This window comes from Anolis carolinensis, unplaced genomic scaffold (genome assembly GCF_035594765.1).
Source record: "Anolis carolinensis isolate JA03-04 unplaced genomic scaffold, rAnoCar3.1.pri scaffold_7, whole genome shotgun sequence".
NCBI classification, from domain to species: domain Eukaryota; kingdom Metazoa; phylum Chordata; class Lepidosauria; order Squamata; family Dactyloidae; genus Anolis; species Anolis carolinensis.
In genome coordinates, this window is record NW_026943818.1 from 15,685,667 (window position 1) to 15,706,014 (window position 20,348).

General features: G+C 38.9%; 1 long non-coding RNA gene across 2 annotated transcripts in view; it reads right to left on the bottom strand.

Moving 5' to 3' along the window:
• Positions 1 to 9,318, bottom strand: part of LOC103281617 (uncharacterized) — a 9,468-nt gene extending 150 nt beyond the window's left edge. Inside the window, exons 1-3 of one of the 2 annotated variants that reach the window (XR_010000088.1) lie at positions 8,687 to 9,318; positions 6,251 to 6,437; positions 1 to 5,801 (exon numbers count right to left, since the gene is read on the bottom strand). The exon at positions 1 to 5,801 is cut by the window's left edge and continues 150 nt beyond it. This is a non-coding gene — a long non-coding RNA (uncharacterized LOC103281617). Of the gene's footprint in view, positions 5,802 to 6,250; positions 6,438 to 7,207; positions 7,523 to 8,686 lie in introns of those variants that run through there. The other variant, XR_010000087.1, reaches the window with a different exon arrangement.
• Positions 9,319 to 20,348: the final 11,030 nt, after the last annotated feature.

Below are 20,348 nucleotides of genomic sequence, written 5' to 3' on the forward strand. Positions count from 1 at the left end.
AAACATTCATAAAATTATTATTATTAAGGCAAAAATTCAATGCCTTATTATACAAAGCAAAAAAAAAACATAACATAAAATCAATAGGAACAATCAACATATAAATACACTTTAGTGCCATGTAGGCAGAGTTAAATACTCTTTGGCACTTGCCAGAGGTACTTGGGGTGCAAGAAAATTATATATAATAAATATTATAAATAATAATAATAATACAAAATAATACTTTATTTTTATATTCCCTCTCCCATCTCCCCCAGGAGGACTCGGGGTGGCTCACATGGGAAACAAGCCCAATGTCACATGTAATAAACAGTCATACATTAAAAATATAAACAATATAAACAATTAAACCATATAACAGCATATCAGAACAGTGAGTCTGAGCATAGTACAATATATATATATAGAGGCAAAAATTATACAGGTACTTTATTTGTAAAAACAAGGTCAGGTGTATAAAATGCAGTAACATAAACTGTCCTGTAATCTAGATGTTTAATGCTGTCAAATATTGAACGTTGTGCCTTTGAATAATAACCAGAACACACTTTTTTGGGAAGAGTTTTATTCTTGAAAGCTGACATCGTTGGAAAGGGGTCGACCTCAGCAGCTCCGAAAAGGCAAGGCGTCCTGCTCTCCGCTCTCTCTCTGGGATCTCCGTCCGTCCGTCCTTGGCTCTTGTCCAGGAGGAGCCCCTCCCTCGGGGATTTTGGAGACATGGAACAAGGGAGAAAAGAGGGGTCAGGAGGGCTGAACCCAGGGGAGCATCTCGCTTTTGGGGGGCTCTTGGGAACGACGGGAGCAAAGCCACCGCTTTACGCACGTGGCTTTTCCTCCTGCTAAGAGGAGAGGATCCCCTGTCACCAGGCATTTGTGGGGGTCCCTGGGGGGGTGGCCCTGCACGGAGACAAGGGGGGGGGGGTCCTGGGCCCCACGTTTGCATTCAGAAACAGGCTCCCGTGCGCCAGACCTTTGCGTGAGGAACGCGGCTGCCCCTGGGAGGGAGGGCCGTCCGTTGGCCCTGGGCGGATGGTGGGGGGCTTTCCTATGCCGTCGGATGGGGGCAGAGCGGGGGCCAAGCCCGGTACCACAGGGAGGCCTCTGGGGGCCCGGGCGGGGGGCTCCCAGCACAGGGCAGGGGCCGGGGGGCCGGGGGGGCCGGAGCCCTTCTTCCCACGGGAGGCCCGGAGGCCCCCTCCCACTTGGTTCTTGCCAACAGGCAAAAACAGTCCTATTTAAAAGCCTAGCCTGCCCTGGTTAGAACTGGGTTAGTAGGGTTAGCGGTTAGTGCAGGGATTAATCTGAGCTACTACATATCCCGGGGACGTTTTAAAATGCCCGTGACGTGGGCTGAGAGCGGCCCCTCGGGTCCCCAGGGGGGTGCCAAGGCCGGGCCCCCGCTCTCCCCCCAGCCGTGACCCCCTGCCTGTGCAGGGAGACCCCCCCCCACGACCTGCCCAGGGCAAAGGGAGGACCCGTCCGTCACCGAGTGGGGCCTCAACGCCACGCACAAGGGGAGCCGTGGGTGGTGTTCCTTGCGCAAAGGCCTAGCGCACTGCTCTTGAATGCAAAGGCCTAGGAGCCTGCTCTTGAATGCAAAGGTAGGCGTTAAATGCCTGGTCTAACATTAATGACAGGGGATCTCAGTGGGGGGGCCCTCTCCATCAGTGGGGGGCCCCTCCCCCTAGCAACAACATACTACTATATAACATACTAATATTGTGCTAGGATAATAATAGACTCTATTGTATATTAATGTCATATTGATACTAATATGAATAAATAATATGAACATACATACTACTATATAACATAATAACATTGTGCTAGGATAATAATATACTCTATTGCAGGGGTCCCCAAACCTTTTAAACAGGGAGCCAGTTCACGATCCTTCAGACCATTGCAGGGCCAGACTATAGTTGGCCACCAAGCAATAATAATAATTAATAATAATAATAATAATAATAATAATAATAATAATAATAATAATGAGGGTTGGAAGGGTTGGCCATTGAGTCCAATCCCTTTCTGCCTTTGTGCACCGAAAGCACAAGCAAAGCACCCCTGACAGATGGCCACCCAGCCTCAATGCTAATAATAATAATAATAATAATAATAATAATAATAATAATAATAATAATAAGGGTTGTGCTGTGGGGGCCGGATAAATGGCTTCGATGGGCCGCATCCCGCACACGGGCCTTAGTTTGGGGACCCCTGCTTTATTGTATATTAATGTAATATTGATACTAATATGAATAACTAATATTAACATCTAATGACTAATACTGACATCTAATAATTAAGATGCTCTTCCCCTAATAACATGCTATTCTAATTTTTATATACAGTAGAGTCTCACTTATCCAACACTCGCTTATCCAACATTCTGGATTATCCAACGCATTTTTGTAGACAATGTTTTCAAGACATCATGATATTTTGGTACTAAATTCATAAATACAGTAATTACTACATAGCATTACTGCATATTGAACTACTTTTTTTGTCAAATTTGTTGTATAACATGATGATTTGGTGCTTAATTTGTAAAATCATAAACTAATTTGATGTTTAATAGGCTTTTCCTTAATCCCTCCTTATTATCCAACATATTCGCTTATCCAACATTCTGCTGGCCCGTTTATGTTGGATAAATGAGACTCTACTGTGTGTGTATATATATATATATATATATATATATATATAAAATTTAATATATAATAATTACAACATATTGTATATACATATATTCATAATATTATATTGTAATACGATATACTAATAATACAATATAATAATATTAATTATATATTATGTTTTGCATGTAATATTACTAATAATACTACCATATATTGATATAGTACAATATAGTAATTTATTGCCAGTATTGTACTATGCTAATAATATAATATTGTATGTAAATTTAATTTTTAAGCCGTTCTGGGTCCCCTTCGGGGTGAGAAGGGCAGCATATAAATCTAATAAATAAATAAATAAATAAAGCAATATAATACTAACAATGATACAATAATATTAATTACATATTATATTTTAAATGTAATATTGGTAACAATATTTCTATATAGTGGTATAGTGCAATGTAGTAATATATAATGCTAATATTGTGCTATGCTAATGAGATAGTGTATGTAAATATAACTTGTAAGCCGCTCTGAGTCCCCTTTAAGGGAAAAGAGGGCGGGGTATAAATGTAGTAAATAAATAAATACATAAATCTCTTTTTACCAGGCTTCAAATTAATAATATGGGGTCCCTTCATGCCTGGCTATGCAGTCATTGAGAATAAGGCTGGACCCCATAGGCCTGCATTGAGGTTAAGATTCTGCCAGGCATCCTATTAAAAATGGAGGGTCCCTCCCCTTACGTTAACCAGAGGGGATCTCCTTTATCCAACAAGAGAGGTTCCCACCTGCTAGGTTTGGCTTTAAACGCAGCGGGTCCCTCAGAAGCCTGGTTTTAAATTAATTGCAAACCTCCTTTAACGAGGGTTTGCCTTACAAATAGAGTTTTCCACGTGCCAGGCCCTTTTTATCAAGGTTGGCCCGGGCTGTGGCGCAGGCGGGAGAGCAAGCCAGCTGCAATTATAACTGCAATGAATCACTCTGACCAGGAGGTCATGAGTTCGAGACCCGCTCGGAGCTTATGTTTGTTTGTCTTTGTTCTATGTTAAAAGGCACTGAATGTTTGCCTATATGTGTCATGTGATCCGCCCTGAGTCCCCTTTGGGGTGAGAAAGAAGGGCGGAATAGAAATGCTGTCAATAAATAATAAATAAAAGGGGCTCCACGTATACCTTGAATGGGTTCTCTTTGCGAGCGCTTGGCCGGAAGCCCCAAACTGCTTCAAGGCATTTACAATGGCCAATTGCCGGAGTGGGAGTCCCCGATCTATTGGGGGGAGAGTCCCTGAGGGCCCCCAGCTGTATATGCGTGTGTGTGTGTGTCATGTGTGTGTGTGCAAAGCAGCCGTGGAGGTTGGAAGGAACGTCTCACCTGGCTTTAGGGCTCCGCTGTAGGAATCTCCTTCCCGGAATCTTCTTTTTACCTGTGTAGCAGATGCTTTCCAAACAGGAAGGATCCCTCTCGGCCGATGGGAGACGGTGTCCGGCAGGAGCCCTCCGGGAGTCCAGGCACATGAAACGGGAGAGAAAAGAGAAGGTCTATACCTGACTTTTCATGAAAAAAGAATAGGATATCTCCCCAGGCAGGCCTTCAGGGTTAAAAGAAGCAGGGATCTCCCCACGGTTGGCCTTAAGGGTTAAAAGAACCAGGGATCTCCCCACGGTTGGCCTTCAGGGTTAAAAGAACCAGGGATCTCCCCACGGTTGGCCTTAAGGGTTAAAAGAACCAGGGATCTCCACATCGCCTGGCATTACCTTAAAGAATAGGAGATCTCTATAGGCCAGGCCACTTTAGTTTAACAAAAGGGGATCTCTATAGGCCAGGCCACCTTAGTTTAACAAAAGGAGATCTCTATAGGCCAGGCCACCTTAGTTTAACAACAAGAGATCTCTATAGGCCAGGCCACCTTAGTTTAACAAAAGGAGATCCCTATAGGCCAGGCCACCTTAGTTTAACAAAAGGAGATCTCTATAGGCCAGGCCACTTTAGTTTAACAAAAGGAGATCCCTATAGGCCAGGCCACTTTAGTTTAACAAAAGGAGATCTCTATAGGCCAGGCCACCTTAGTTTAACAAAAGGGGATCTCTATAGGCCAGGCCGCCTTAGTTTCTGGATAGGAGATCTCTATAGGCCAGGCCACCTTAGTTTAACAAAAGGGGATCTCTATAGGCCAAGCCGCCTTAGTTTCTGGATAGGAGATCTCTATAGGCCTTACTTTAAGAATAGAGGATCCCCTTTAACCAGGCTTTAATTAGGAACAGAGGTCCCCTGGGTGGGTGGCCTTACATAAATAAAAGGGGGTCCCTACATGCCTATGTTTGCAGTCAAAAACCAGGTTCTCCATGTTCTGGCGGCCACGGCTGGCCTCCCCTTGTGTGTGGCGCCGAAGCTCCGCCCGGGGAGGGAGGGGGCGTCCGTTGGCCCTGGGCGGACGATATACAGGCGGCAGGGGTCATGGGTTGGGGGAGAGCGGGGGGCCCAGCCCTGGCACCGTGGGGGGCACACTGAGGGCCCCAGGGGCTGCTCTCAGGACACCTTGCGGGCATTTTGAATGTCCTTCTAGGGGAGCCCTTCTATGGGGGGCCAGGAGGCCCCCTTCCCTCCCAGCTTGGTTCTTGCCAGCAGGCAAAACACAGTCCTATTTAAAAGGCCAGGCTGCCCTAGTTAGAATGGTGTTAGTAGGGTTAGTAGGTGAGTTAAGGTATTAATATTTTTATTTCTAGCCACTGTCTAAGTTTAAGGGAGCTTTTAAAATGCCCGTAAGGTGTGCTGCTCCCCGCGGTGCCAGGGCCGGGCCCCCCGCTGCCCCCCAAGCTGTGGCCCCTACGGCTTGTATAGGAAAACCCCCATCATCTGCCTAGAACAAAGGGAGGACCCGTCCGTTCCCGAGTGGGAAACTTCGATGCCACACACGAGGGGAACCGTGTTCTTCATGCAAAAGCCTAGCACACAGGTAGCCTGTTTTTTATTGCAAAGATAGACATTAAATGCCTAGCCTGACACCCATTACCCTGACAATGACCTTTTTGGGGGGGCGGGCGGTGTCCTTGCGAGAGTGTCTTCAAGCATCTTCTGTCTTCTGTCTCTTCGACCTTTTGTGTATATATATATATATATAATTTTCAGCATAGCATGTTATGGGTCTTAAGGCTGGAAATAAATCAGATTGGTAAAAAAAATGCCATTATTATTCTACTCATTTCCTCTGGAAAGCTGTGTGAATTTTCAAAAATGTTGCCATGTGTTGTCAAAGGCTTTCATGGCCGGAATCACTGGGTTGTTGTGAGTTTCTGGGCTGCCACCTCAAAAAGCAGGGCCAGCTAACACCTCCAAACACAGGATTCCCCCAGGCAGGAAGCAGCCAGGCCTTGAAACTGCAGGCCATTCAATGCTAATCAAGGTGGCCAATAGCAGCATTCACATCGGCCTCCAACAGACAAGAGTTCTTTCTCCCACCCTGGACATTTCGCAGATATATAAAAACTTCACCAGCAATCTATGGTTTCCTGCCATAGATGTGGGCGAAACGTCAGGAGAGAATGCTTCTGGAAACCAATTATTATTTCAGATTATAATAAATAAAATGCAACAATATTCACCTGGTCCCTGCAGAAAAAGCTGTGCTAATTTTCAAAAGTTTTGCCTTTGTTTCTCCCTTCCGTTTCACAAGGCTTGGCCATTTCTGAGGTAAAGTCTGAGATGACAATCTCTTAATAAATAAAATTGGCATTTTCTTCTTTCTATTTCACAAGGCTTTTCTGAGGTAAAGGTTCGATAAAGAAAATTCTGAAATAATAAGGAAATATACATGAATAAAGTGAAAAGAAGTTATCCAGATGACAGAAAAAACATATTCTGAGGTAAAATTTATTGCTCAGAGTAAAGCCACCTGGCTCTTTATGGCCCTTTATGGGTCTTAAGGCTGGAAATAAATCAAATGGTGTAAATTTCCAAAAATGTTGTTCTTTGTCTTTCTCTGGACAAAAGTTTTGTCATTTTTGAGGTGATAGAATAATAAACTATTCATCAATAAAGCAGGTATTTCCACAAATATTTGTATAATTTTTTGGGTGAATATTTTATTTCAATGTATGTGAATGTTTCCATGATTGTTTTTTTCTGAATACGTTTGTGAATATTTTTATGAATATTTTTGTGAATATTTTTCCCCAAATACTTTGCTTATTTTGGGCAAATGTTTCTGCAAATATTTTTTATGATTATGTTTGTCAATATTTTAATGATTTTGTAAATATTTCAGTGAACATTTTTTCCAACTGTATCTTCTCTCTTACTAGAGAAAGGCTTTGTGACGAGGTGATTTCTGAGGCAAAACCTCATGGAAGTCTTAATAAATGAAATAATTTCCTTCTTTCTGTTTCACAAAGCCTTTATCCACCTTTATCTGGAGAAAGACCTGGTGCTATTTGAGGCCGCTTTTGAAAATTTAAGACCAGAGTAATATAATAAAACAGGCCTTTCCTCCTGTTTGTATTTCACTTTTGAGGGGATTCCTGAGGTAATGAAAGAACCCCCAAAACAACAAGGAAACCAACCTAAAATCGAGTGGGAGAGAGAGGGTCGTCTGGACGGGAAGAAAAGCCTTTCCTGAGGTAAAAGTGACTCCCAAAAGGAGAGAGAGAGAGCCCGCCCTTCCCGGCCTGTCTCCTCGGGGCCTTCCTTCCAGCCACGGCTCTTCCCTCCTTCCCAGCCCGGCCTGAACCACGGCTGCCAGGCCAGGCGCCCTTCTCTCTCTCTCTCTCTCTCTCTCTCTCGGAGGGAAAGGAAACGCCTGGGCGCCAAACGAGGCCCCGTTTCCTGAGGTAAATTAACGGCTGAGGCGCCAAGAAGAAGCCCCGCCTCCACCACGGCCGCCTTTTCGGCCTTGGTCCCACCCCTCCTCCCTCCCTCTGCCGCCGCCCGATTGGACGATTCTCCCGCACGTCACAGGCTCAGAGAGGGCTTCGCCAATTTGGGCGGGAAAGCAGGGAGCTGCTCGACGCATGCGCACTCCCTTGTCATCTAAAATATAGACAGTAGTCTCACTTATCCAACGTTCTGGATTATGCAACACATTTTTATAGTCAACGTTTTCAATATATCGTGATATTTTGGTGCTAAATTCATAAATAAAGTAATTACAACATAACATTACTGCGTATTGAACTGCTTTTTCTGTCAAATTTGTTGTAAAACGTGATGTTTTGGGGCTTAATTTGTAAAATCATAACCTATTTTGATGTTTAATAGGTTTTTTCTTAATCTCTCCTCATTATCCAACATATTCGCTTATCCAACGTTCTGCCAGCCCGTTTATGTTGGATAAGTGAGACTCTACTGTACTTTTTCTGTCAAATTTGTTGTAAAACGTGATGTTTTGGGGCTTAATTTGTAAAATCATAACCTATTTTGATGTTTAATAGGTTTTTTCTTAATCTCTCCTCATTATCCAACATATTCGCTTATCCAACATTCTGCCAGCCCGTTTGTGTTGGATAAGTGAGACTCTACTGTACTTTTTCTGTCAAATTTGTTGTAAAACGTGATGTTTTGGGGCTTAATTTGTAAAATCATAACCTATTTTGATGTTTAATAGGCTTTTCCTTAATCCCTCCTCATTATCCAACATATTCGCTTATCCAACGTTCTGCCGGCCCGTTTGTGTTGGATAAGTGAGACTCTACTGTAATTTTTCTGTCAAATTTGTTGTAAAACGTGATGTTTTGGGGCTTAATTTGTAAAATCATAACCTATTTTGATGTTTAATAGGCTTTTCCTTAATCCCTCCTCATTATCCAACATATTCGGCCCGTTTGTGTTGGATAAGTGAGACTCTACTGTATATAAAAGCTTCACCAGCAATCTATGGTTTCTTGCCATAGATGTGGGCAAAACGTCAGGAGAGAATGCTTCTGGAACATAGCCATACAGCCCAGAAAACTCACAACACAACCCAAAAATTAAGCCTTTTTTTTCTTCTTCTCTGGAAAAGACCTTGTAATTTTTTTTGGTTTGATATAATAAAGTATTATTACCTAAAATAGAAATTGTTTTATATTTCACGAGGCTTTGCCGTTTCTGAGGTAAAAGTTTGAGGTAAAGAAAGAAATTACTAAAATAATCAGGAAACAGACACGAATAAAGTGAAAAGATCTGGATTGCTTGAGGTAAAAGTTGTGGCTGAAAGAAATGTGGCTCTTCTGGCTCCATGAGGGTCTTTGGCAAGAAATAAACCAGATTATAATAAATAAAACGCAACACTATTTATCTCGTCCCTTCAGAAAAAGCTGTGCTAATTTTCAAAAGTTTTGCCTTTGTTTCTCCCTTCCGTTTCACAAGGCTCTGCCATTTCTGAGGTAAAGTCTGAGGTAACCATCTCTTAATAAATACAATTGGCATTTTCTTCTTTCTATTTCACAAGGCTTTTATGAGGTAAAGGTTCGATAAAGAAATTCCTGAAATAATAGGGAAACGTACATGAATAAAGTGAAAAGAAGTTCTCCAGATGACAGGAAAAACATATTCTGAGGTAAAACTTATTGCTCAGAGTAAAGCCACCTGGCTCTTTATGGCCCTTTGTGGGTCTTAAGGCTGGAAATAAATCAAATGGTGTAAATTTCCTAAAATGTTGTTCTTTGTCTTTCTCTGGCAAAGTTTTGTCATTTTTGAGGAGACAGGATATTAAAGTCTTCATCAACAAAGCAGGTATTATCTTCTATGTCGCCAGGAGAAATGGCACAGCTGAGGCAAGTGTGACAACTGAAGAGCCAAGAAGAAGCCCCGCCTCCCAATCCGGCCGCCTTTTTGGCCTTGGTCCCACCCCTTCCCCCTGGGCCGCCTCCCGATTGGACGATTCTCCCGCACGTCACAGGCTCAGACAGGGCTTCTCAAAATTGGGCGGGAAAGCAGGGAGCTGCTCAACGCATGCGCACTCCGTTGTCATCTAAAATATATGTTAGCCTGCCAATCCGCCCGCCTTTTTGGCCTTGGTCCCACCCCTTCTCCCTGTGCCGCCTCCCGATTGGACGATTCTCCCGCACGTCACAGGCTCAGACAGGGCTTCTCAAAATTGGGCGGGAAAGCAGGGAGCTGCTCGACGCATGCGCACTCCGTTGTCATCTAAAATATGTTAGCCTGCCAATCCGGCCGCCTTTTTGGCCTTGGTCCCACCCCTTCTCCCTGGGCCGCCTCCCGATTGGACGATTCTCCCGCACGTCACAGGCTCAGACAGGGTTTCGCCGAATTGGGCGGGACAGCAGGGAGCTGCTCGACGCATGCGCTCTCCGTTTTCATCTAAAATATATATTATATATACTGCAACTTATGATATAGCACAGTATATTATGTAATACTAATCCTATAATATACCGGTGGTGTATGATATACATCGTGTTATAATACTATAGTGCAATATATATAATAATATAAAATAATTGGGTTGCTGTACCAGAAGCATCCTCTCCTGACGTTTCGCCCACATCTCTGGCAGGCATCCTCAGAGGTTGGGAAGTCTGTTGGAAACGAGGCAAGAGGGGTCCGATTTATCTCTTGATAAAATGTTTATTTTGTCCATTTTGGTTACAAGTGAGTTTGTGGCCCAGATCATATCGATTCTGGACCACGATTCGTGTCTATATTTGAATAAAACGTATAATCTCTTGTAGTTGGGTTTTTGATTATTTTTAGTCTATGTACACGTAAGAAAACTTCAATAAAAAGCATTTTAATAATAATAATAATAATAATAATAATAATAATAATAATAATAATAGTAATAGTAATAATAATATTGAATGGAGAGGGCATCCTCCTCCTCCTCCTCCCTCTCCATTGAGATCAAGGCGGGGAATTTTCCAGTCCGCCTGCAATGCGCGCCTTTCACCACTGGATGGAGACAAACACACACAGCGGCTTCCTGGCCATTGAATACCCTTGCAGCATCAAAGCCTGGCTGCTTCATACCTAGGGGACTCCATTGTCGGCCAACTTGAATATCCTTGCAGCATCAAAGCCTGGCTGCTTCATACCTAGGGGACTGCATTGTCGGCCAACTTGAATATCCTTGCAGCATCAAAGCCTGGCTGCTTCATACCTAGGGGACTGCATTGTCGGCCAACTTGAATATCCTTGCAGCATCAAAGCCTGGCTGCTTCATACCTAGGGGACTCCATTGTCGGCCAACTTCAATCCCATTGAATAGCCTTGCAGCATCAAAGCCTGGCTGCTTCATACCTAGGGGACTCCATTGTCGGCCAACTTGATTCTCATTGAATAGCCTTGCAGCATCAAAGCCTGGCTGCTTCATACCTAGGGGACTCCATTGTCGGCCAACTTGATTCTCATTGAATAGCCTTGCAGCATCAAAGCCTGGCTGCTTTATTGTGGTATATGATTAATATAGTACAATGTAAGAAATAATAATTGGTTTTCCAGAAGCATTCTCTCCTGACGTTTCGCCCACATCTCTTATGCAACTTATCATTTAGCACTGGTATGTGACAGAATACGAATAATATAACATGCTAGTGGTGCATTATACATATTGTGGTATATGATTAATATAGTACAATGTAAGAAATAATAATTGGTTTTCCAGAAGCATTCTCTCCTGACGTTTCGCCCACATCTCTTATGCAACTTATCATTTAGCACTGGTATGTGACAGAATACGAATAATATAACATGCTAGTGGTGTATTATACATATTGTGGTATATGATTAATATAGTACAATGTAAGAAATAATAATTGGTTTTCCAGAAGCATTCTCTCCTGACGTTTCGCCCACATCTCTTATGCAACTTATCATTTAGCACTGGTATGTGACAAAATACGAATAATATAACATGCTAGTGGTGCATTATACATATTGTGGTATATGATTAATATAGTACAATGTAAGAAATAATAATTGGTTTTCCAGAAGCATTCTCTCCTAACGTTTCGCCCACATCTCTTATGCAACTTATCATTTAGCACTGGTATGTGACAGAATACGAATAATATAACATGCTAGTGGTGTATTATACATATTGTGGTATATGATTAATATAGTACAATGTAAGAAATAATAATTGGTTTTCCAGAAGCATTCTCTCCTGACGTTTCGCCCACATCTCTTATGCAACTTATCATTTAGCACTGGTATGTGAAAGAATACGAATAATATAACATGCTAGTGGTGTATTATACATATTGTGGTATATGATTAATATAGTACAATGTAAGAAATAATAATTGGTTTTCCAGAAGCATTCTCTCCTGACGTTTCGCCCTCATCTCTTATGCAACTTATCATTTAGCACTGGTATGTGACAAAATACGAATAATATAACATGCTAGTGGTGTATTATACATATTGTGGTATATGATTAATATAGTACAATGTAAGAAATAATAATTGGTTTTCCAGAAGCATTCTCTCCTGACGTTTCGCCCACATCTCTTATGCAACTTATCATTTAGCACTGGTATGTGACAGAATACGAATAATATAACATGCTAGTGGTGCATTATACATATTGTGGTATATGATTAATATAGTACAATGTAAGAAATAATAATTGGTTTTCCAGAAGCATTCTCTCCTGACGTTTCGCCCACATCTCTTATGCAACTTATCATTTAGCACTGGTATGTGACAGAATACGAATAATATAACATGCTAATGGTATATTATACATATTGTGGTATATGATTAATATAGTACAATGTAAGAAATAATAATTAGTTTTCCAGAAGCATTCTCTCCTGACATTTCGCCCACATCTCTTATGCAACTTATCATTTAGCACTGGTATGTGACAAAATACGAATAATATAACATGCTAGTGGTGCATTATACATATTGTGGTATATGATTAATATAGTACAATGTAAGAAATAATAATTGGTTTTCCAGAAGCATTCTCTCCTGACGTTTCGCCCACATCTCTTATGCAACTTATCATTTAGCACTGGTATGTGACAGAATACGAATAATATAACATGCTAGTGGTGTATTATACATATTGTGGTATATGATTAATATAGTACAATGTAAGAAATAATAATTGGTTTTCCAGAAGCATTCTCTCCTGACATTTCGCCCACATCTCTTATGCATCTTATCATTTAGCACTGGTATGTGACATAATACGAATAATATAACATGCTAGTGGTGCATTATACATATTGTGGTATATGATTAATATAGTACAATGTAAGAAATAATAATTGGTTTTCCAGAAGCATTCTCTCCTGACATTTCGCCCACATCTCTTATGCAACTTATCATTTAGCACTGGTATGTGACATAATACGAATAATATAACATGCTAGTGGTGCATTATACATATTGTGGTATATGATTAATATAGTACAATGTAAGAAATAATAATTGGTTTTCCAGAAGCATTCTCTCCTGACATTTCGCCCACATCTCTTAAGCAACTTATCATTTAGCACTGGTATGTGACATAATACGAATAATATAACATGCTAGTGGTGCATTATACATATTGTGGTATATGATTAATATAGTACAATGTAAGAAATAATAATTGGTTTTCCAGAAGCATTCTCTCCTGACATTTCGCCCACATCTCTTATGCAACTTATCATTTAGCACTGGTATGTGACATAATACGAATAATATAACATGCTAGTGGTGCATTATACATATTGTGGTATATGATTAATATAGTACAATGTAAGAAATAATAATTGGTTTTCCAGAAGCATTCTCTCCTGACGTTTCGCCCACATCTCTTATGCAACTTATCATTTAGCACTGGTATGTGACAGAATACGAATAATATAACATGCTAGTGGTGTATTATACATATTGTGGTATATGATTAATATAGTACAATGTAAGAAATAATAATTGGTTTTCCAGAAGCATTCTCTCCTGACATTTCGCCCACATCTCTTATGCATCTTATCATTTAGCACTGGTATGTGACATAATACGAATAATATAACATGCTAGTGGTGCATTATACATATTGTGGTATATGATTAATATAGTACAATGTAAGAAATAATAATTGGTTTTCCAGAAGCATTCTCTCCTGACATTTCGCCCACATCTCTTATGCAACTTATCATTTAGCACTGGTATGTGACATAATACGAATAATATAACATGCTAGTGGTGCATTATACATATTGTGGTATATGATTAATATAGTACAATGTAAGAAATAATAATTGGTTTTCCAGAAGCATTCTCTCCTGACATTTCGCCCACATCTCTTATGCAACTTATCATTTAGCACTGGTATGTGACATAATACGAATAATATAACATGCTAGTGGTGCATTATACATATTGTGGTATATGATTAATATAGTACAATGTAAGAAATAATAATTGGTTTTCCAGAAGCATTCTCTCCTGACATTTCGCCCACATCTCTTATGCAACTTATCATTTAGCACTGGTATGTGACATAATACGAATAATATAACATGCTAGTGGTGCATTATACATATTGTGGTATATGATTAATATAGTACAATGTAAGAAATAATAATTGGTTTTCCAGAAGCATTCTCTCCTGACATTTCGCCCACATTTCTTATGCAACTTATCATTTAGCACTGGTATGTGACATAATACGAATAATATAACATGCTAGTGGTGTATTATACATATTGTGGTATATGATTAATATAGTACAATGTAAGAAATAATAATTGGTTTTCCAGAAGCATTCTCTCCTGACGTTTCACCCACATCTCTTATGCAACTTATCATTTAGCACTGGTATGTGACAGAATACGAATAATATAACATGCTAGTGGTGTATTATACATATTGTGGTATATGATTAATATAGTACAATGTAAGAAATAATAATTGCTTTTCCAGAAGCATTCTCTCCTGACGTTTCGCCCACATCTCTTATGCAACTTATCATTTAGCACTGGTATGTGACATAATACGAATAATATAACATGCTAGTGGTGCATTATACATATTGTGGTATATGATTAATATAGTACAATGTAAGAAATAATAATTGGTTTTCCAGAAGCATTCTCTCCTGACATTTCGCCCACATCTCTTATGCAACTTATCATTTAGCACTGGTATGTGACAGAATACGAATAATATAACATGCTAGTAGTGCATTATACATATTGTGGTATATGATTAATATAGTACAATGTAAGAAATAATAATTGGTTTTCCAGAAGCATTCTCTCCTGACATTTCGCCCACATCTCTTATGCAACTTATCATTTAGCACTGGTATGTGACATAATACGAATAATATAACATGCTAGTGGTGCATTATACATATTGTGGTATATGATTAATATAGTACAATGTAAGAAATAATAATTGGTTTTCCAGAAGCATTCTCTCCTGACATTTCGCCCACATCTCTTATGCAACTTATCATTTAGTACTGGTATGTGACATAATACGAATAATATAACATGCTAGTGGTATATTATACATATTGTGGTATATGATTAATATAGTACAATGTAAGAAATAATAATTGGTTTTCCAGAAGCATTCTCTCCTGTCGTTTTGCCCACATCTCTTATGCAACTTATCATTTAGCACTGGTATGTGACATAATACGAATAATATAACATGCTAGTGGTATATTATACATATTGTGGTATATGATTAATATAGTACAATGTAAGAAATAATAATTGGTTTTCCAGAAGCATTCTCTCCTGACATTTCGCCCACATCTCTTATGCAACTTGTCATTTAGCACTGGTATGTGACAGAATACGAATAATATAACATGCTAGTGGTATATTATACATATTGTGGTATATGATTAATATAGTACAATGTAAGAAATAATAATTGATTTTCCAGAAGCATTCTCTCCTGACGTTTTGCCCACATCTCTTATGCAACTTATCATTTAGCACTGGTATGTGACAGAATACAAATAATATAACATGCTAGTGGTATATTATACATATTGTGGTATTTGATTAATATAGTACAATGTAGGAAATAATAATTGGTTTTCCAGAAGCATTCTCTCCTGACATTTCGCCCACATCTCTTATGCAACTTATCATTTAGCACTGGTATGTGACATAATACGAATAATATAACATGCTAGTGGTGCATTATACATATTGTGGTATATGATTAATATAGTACAATGTAAGAAATAATAATTGGTTTTCCAGAAGCATTCTCTCCTGACATTTCGCCCACATCTCTTATGCAACTTATCATTTAGCACTGGTATGTGACAGAATACGAATAATATAACATGCTAGTGGTATATTATACATATTGTGGTATATGATTAATATAGTACAATGTAAGAAATAATAATTGGTTTTCCAGAAGCATTCTCTCCTGACATTTCGCCCACATCTCTTATGCAACTTATCATTTAGCACTGGTATGTGACAGAATACGAATAATATAACATGCTAGTGGTATATTATACATATTGTGGTATATGATTAATATAGTACAATGTAAGAAATAATAATTGGTTTTCCAGAAGCATTCTCTCCTGACGTTTCGCCCACAATGTAATTTTATTGGTATCTATTTTTATTTCTGAAATTTCCCACTCTCAGCTTATACTGGAGTGAATGATTTCCCAGTTATTTGTGGTGAAATTAGGTGCCTCAGCTTATATTCGGGTCGCCTTATACTCGAGTATATACGGTAATGTAATTTTATTGGTATCTATTTTTATTTCTGATATTACCCACCCTCTGCTTATACTGGAGTCAATGATTTCCCAGTTTTTTTTGTGGTAAAATTAGGTGCCTCGGTTCATATTCGGGTCGGCTTATATTCGAGTATATAGGGTATTTGAAGAATATTCCATGGAGAGGCCTTCCTCCTCCTCCTCCTCCTCCTCCCTCTCCATTGAGGGCAATGCGGGGAATTTTCTAGTCCGCCTGCAATGCGCGCCTTTCACCACTGGATGGAGACAAACACACACAGCGGCTTATTCCCTATTCATTTTCTCCCCGCCTGCAATGCGCGCCTTTCACCACTGGATGGAGACAAACACACACAGCGGCTTCCTGGCCATTGAATATCCCTTGCAGCATCAAAGCCTGGCTGCTTCATACCTAGGGGACTCCATTGTCGGCCAACTTGAATCCCATTGAATAGCCTTGCAGCATCAAAGCCTGGCTGCTTCATACCTAGGGGACTGCATTGTTGGCCAACTTGAATCCCATTGAATAGCCTTGCAGCATCAAAGCCTGGCTGCTTCATACCTAGGGGACTCCATTGTCGGCCAACTTGAATATCCTTGCAGCATCAAAGCCTGGCTGCTTCATACCTAGGGGACTCCATTGTCGGCCAACTTCAATCGCATTGAATAGCCTTGCAGCATCAAAGCCTGGCTGCTTCATACCTAGGGGACTCCATTGTCGGCCAACTTGATTCTCATTGAATAGCCTTGCAGCATCAAAGCTTGGCTGCTTCATACCTAGGGGACTCCATTGTCGGCCAACTTGATTCTCATTTAATAGCCTTGCAGCATCAAAGCCTGGCTGCTTTATTGTGGTATATGATTAATATAGTACAATGTAAGAAATAATAATTGGTTTTCCAGAAGCATTCTCTCCTGACGTTTCGCCCACATCTCTTATGCAACTTATCATTTAGCACTGGTATGTGACAGAATACGAATAATATAACATGCTAGTGGTGTATTATACATATTGTGGTATATGATTAATATAGTACAATGCAAGAAATAATAATTGGTTTTCCAGAAGCATTCTCTCCTGACGTTTCGCCCACATCTCTTATGCAACTTATCATTTAGCACTGGTATGTGACAGAATACTAATAATATAACATGCTAGTGGTGCATTATACATATTGTGGTATATGATTAATATAGTACAATGTAAGAAATAATAATTGGTTTTCCAGAAGCATTCTCTCCTGACGTTTCGCCCACATCTCTTATGCAACTTATCATTTAGCACTGGTATGTGACAGAATACGAATAATATAACATGCTAATGGTATATTATACATATTGTGGTATATGATTAATATAGTACAATGTAAGAAATAATAATTAGTTTTCCAGAAGCATTCTCTCCTGACATTTCGCCCACATCTCTTATGCAACTTATCATTTAGCACTGGTATGTGACAAAATACGAATAATATAACATGCTAGTGGTGCATTATACATATTGTGGTATATGATTAATATAGTACAATGTAAGAAATAATAATTGGTTTTCCAGAAGCATTCTCTCCTGACGTTTCGCCCACATCTCTTATGCAACTTATCATTTAGCACTGGTATGTGACAGAATACGAATAATATAACATGCTAGTGGTGTATTATACATATTGTGGTATATGATTAATATAGTACAATGTAAGAAATAATAATTGGTTTTCCAGAAGCATTCTCTCCTGACGTTTCGCCCACATCTCTTATGCAACTTATCATTTAGCACTGGTATGTGACAGAATACGAATAATATAACATGCTAGTGGTGTATTATACATATTGTGGTATATGATTAATATAGTACAATGTAAGAAATAATAATTGGTTTTCCAGAAGCATTCTCTCCTGACGTTTCGCCCACATCTCTTATGCAACTTATCATTTAGCACTGGTATGTGACAAAATACGAATAATATAACATGCTAGTGGTGTATTATACATATTGTGGTATATGATTAATATAGTACAATGTAAGAAATAATAATTGGTTTTCCAGAAGCATTCTCTCCTGACGTTTCGCCCACATCTCTTATGCAACTTATCATTTAGCACTGGTATGTGACAGAATACGAATAATATAACATGCTAGTGGTATATTATACATATTGTGGTATATGATTAATATAGTACAATGTAAGAAATAATAATTGGTTTTCCAGAAGCATTCTCTCCTGACGTTTCGCCCACATCTCTTATGCAACTTATCATTTAGCACTGGTATGTGACAGAATACGAATAATATAACATGCTAGTGGTGTATTATACATATTGTGGTATATGATTAATATAGTACAATGTAAGAAATAATAATTGGTTTTCCAGAAGCATTCTCTCCTGACGTTTCGCCCACATCTCTTATGCAACTTATCATTTAGCACTGGTATGTGAAAGAATACGAATAATATAACATGCTAGTGGTGTATTATACATATTGTGGTATATGATTAATATAGTACAATGTAAGAAATAATAATTGGTTTTCCAGAAGCATTCTCTCCTGACGTTTCGCCCACATCTCTTATGCAACTTATCATTTAGCACTGGTATGTGACAAAATACGAATAATATAACATGCTAGTGGTGTATTATACATATTGTGGTATATGATTAATATAGTACAATGTAAGAAATAATAATTGGTTTTCCAGAAGCATTCTCTCCTGACGTTTCGCCCACATCTCTTATGCAACTTATCATTTAGCACTGGTATGTGACAGAATACGAATAATATAACATGCTAGTGGTGCATTATACATATTGTGGTATATGATTAATATAGTACAATGTAAGAAATAATAATTGGTTTTCCAGAAGCATTCTCTCCTGACGTTTCGCCCACATCTCTTATGCAACTTATCATTTAGCACTGGTATGTGACAGAATACGAATAATATAACATGCTAATGGTATATTATACATATTGTGGTATATGATTAATATAGTACAATGTAAGAAATAATAATTAGTTTTCCAGAAGCATTCTCTCCTGACATTTCGCCCACATCTCTTATGCAACTTATCATTTAGCACTGGTATGCGACAAAATACGAATAATATAACATGCTAGTGGTGCATTATACATATTGTGGTATATGATTAATATAGTACAATGTAAGAAATAATAATTGGTTTTCCAGAAGCATTCTCTCCTGACGTTTCGCCCACATCTCTTATGCAACTTATCATTTAGCACTGGTATGTGACAGAATACGAATAATATAACATGCTAGTGGTGTATTATACATATTGTGGTATATGATTAATATAGTACAATGTAAGAAATAATAATTGGTTTTCCAGAAGCATTCTCTCCTGACGTTTCGCCCACATCTCTTATGCAACTTATCATTTAGCACTGGTATGTGACAGAATACGAATAATATAACATGCTAGTGGTGTATTATACATATTGTGGTATATGATTAATATAGTACAATGTAAGAAATAATAATTGGTTTTCCAGAAGCATTCTCTCCTGACATTTCGCCCACATCTCTTATGCAACTTATCATTTAGCACTGGTATGTGACATAATACGAATAATATAACATGCTAGTGGTGCATTATACATATTGTGGTATATGATTAATATAGTACAATGTAAGAAATAATAATTGGTTTTCCAGAAGCATTCTCTCCTGACGTTTCGCCCACATCTCTTATGCAACTTATCATTTAGCACTGGTATGTGACAGAATACGAATAATATAACATGCTAGTGGTGCATTATACATATTGTGGTATATGATTAATATAGTACAATGTAAGAAATAATAATTGGTTTTCCAGAAGCATTCTCTCCTGACATTTCGCCCACATTTCTTATGCAACTTATCATTTAGCACTGGTATGTGACATAATACGAATAATATAACATGCTAGTGGTGCATTATACATATTGTGGTTTTTGATTAATATAGTACAATGTAAGAAATAATAATTGGTTTTCCAGAAGCATTCTCTCCTGACATTTCGCCCACATTTCTTAT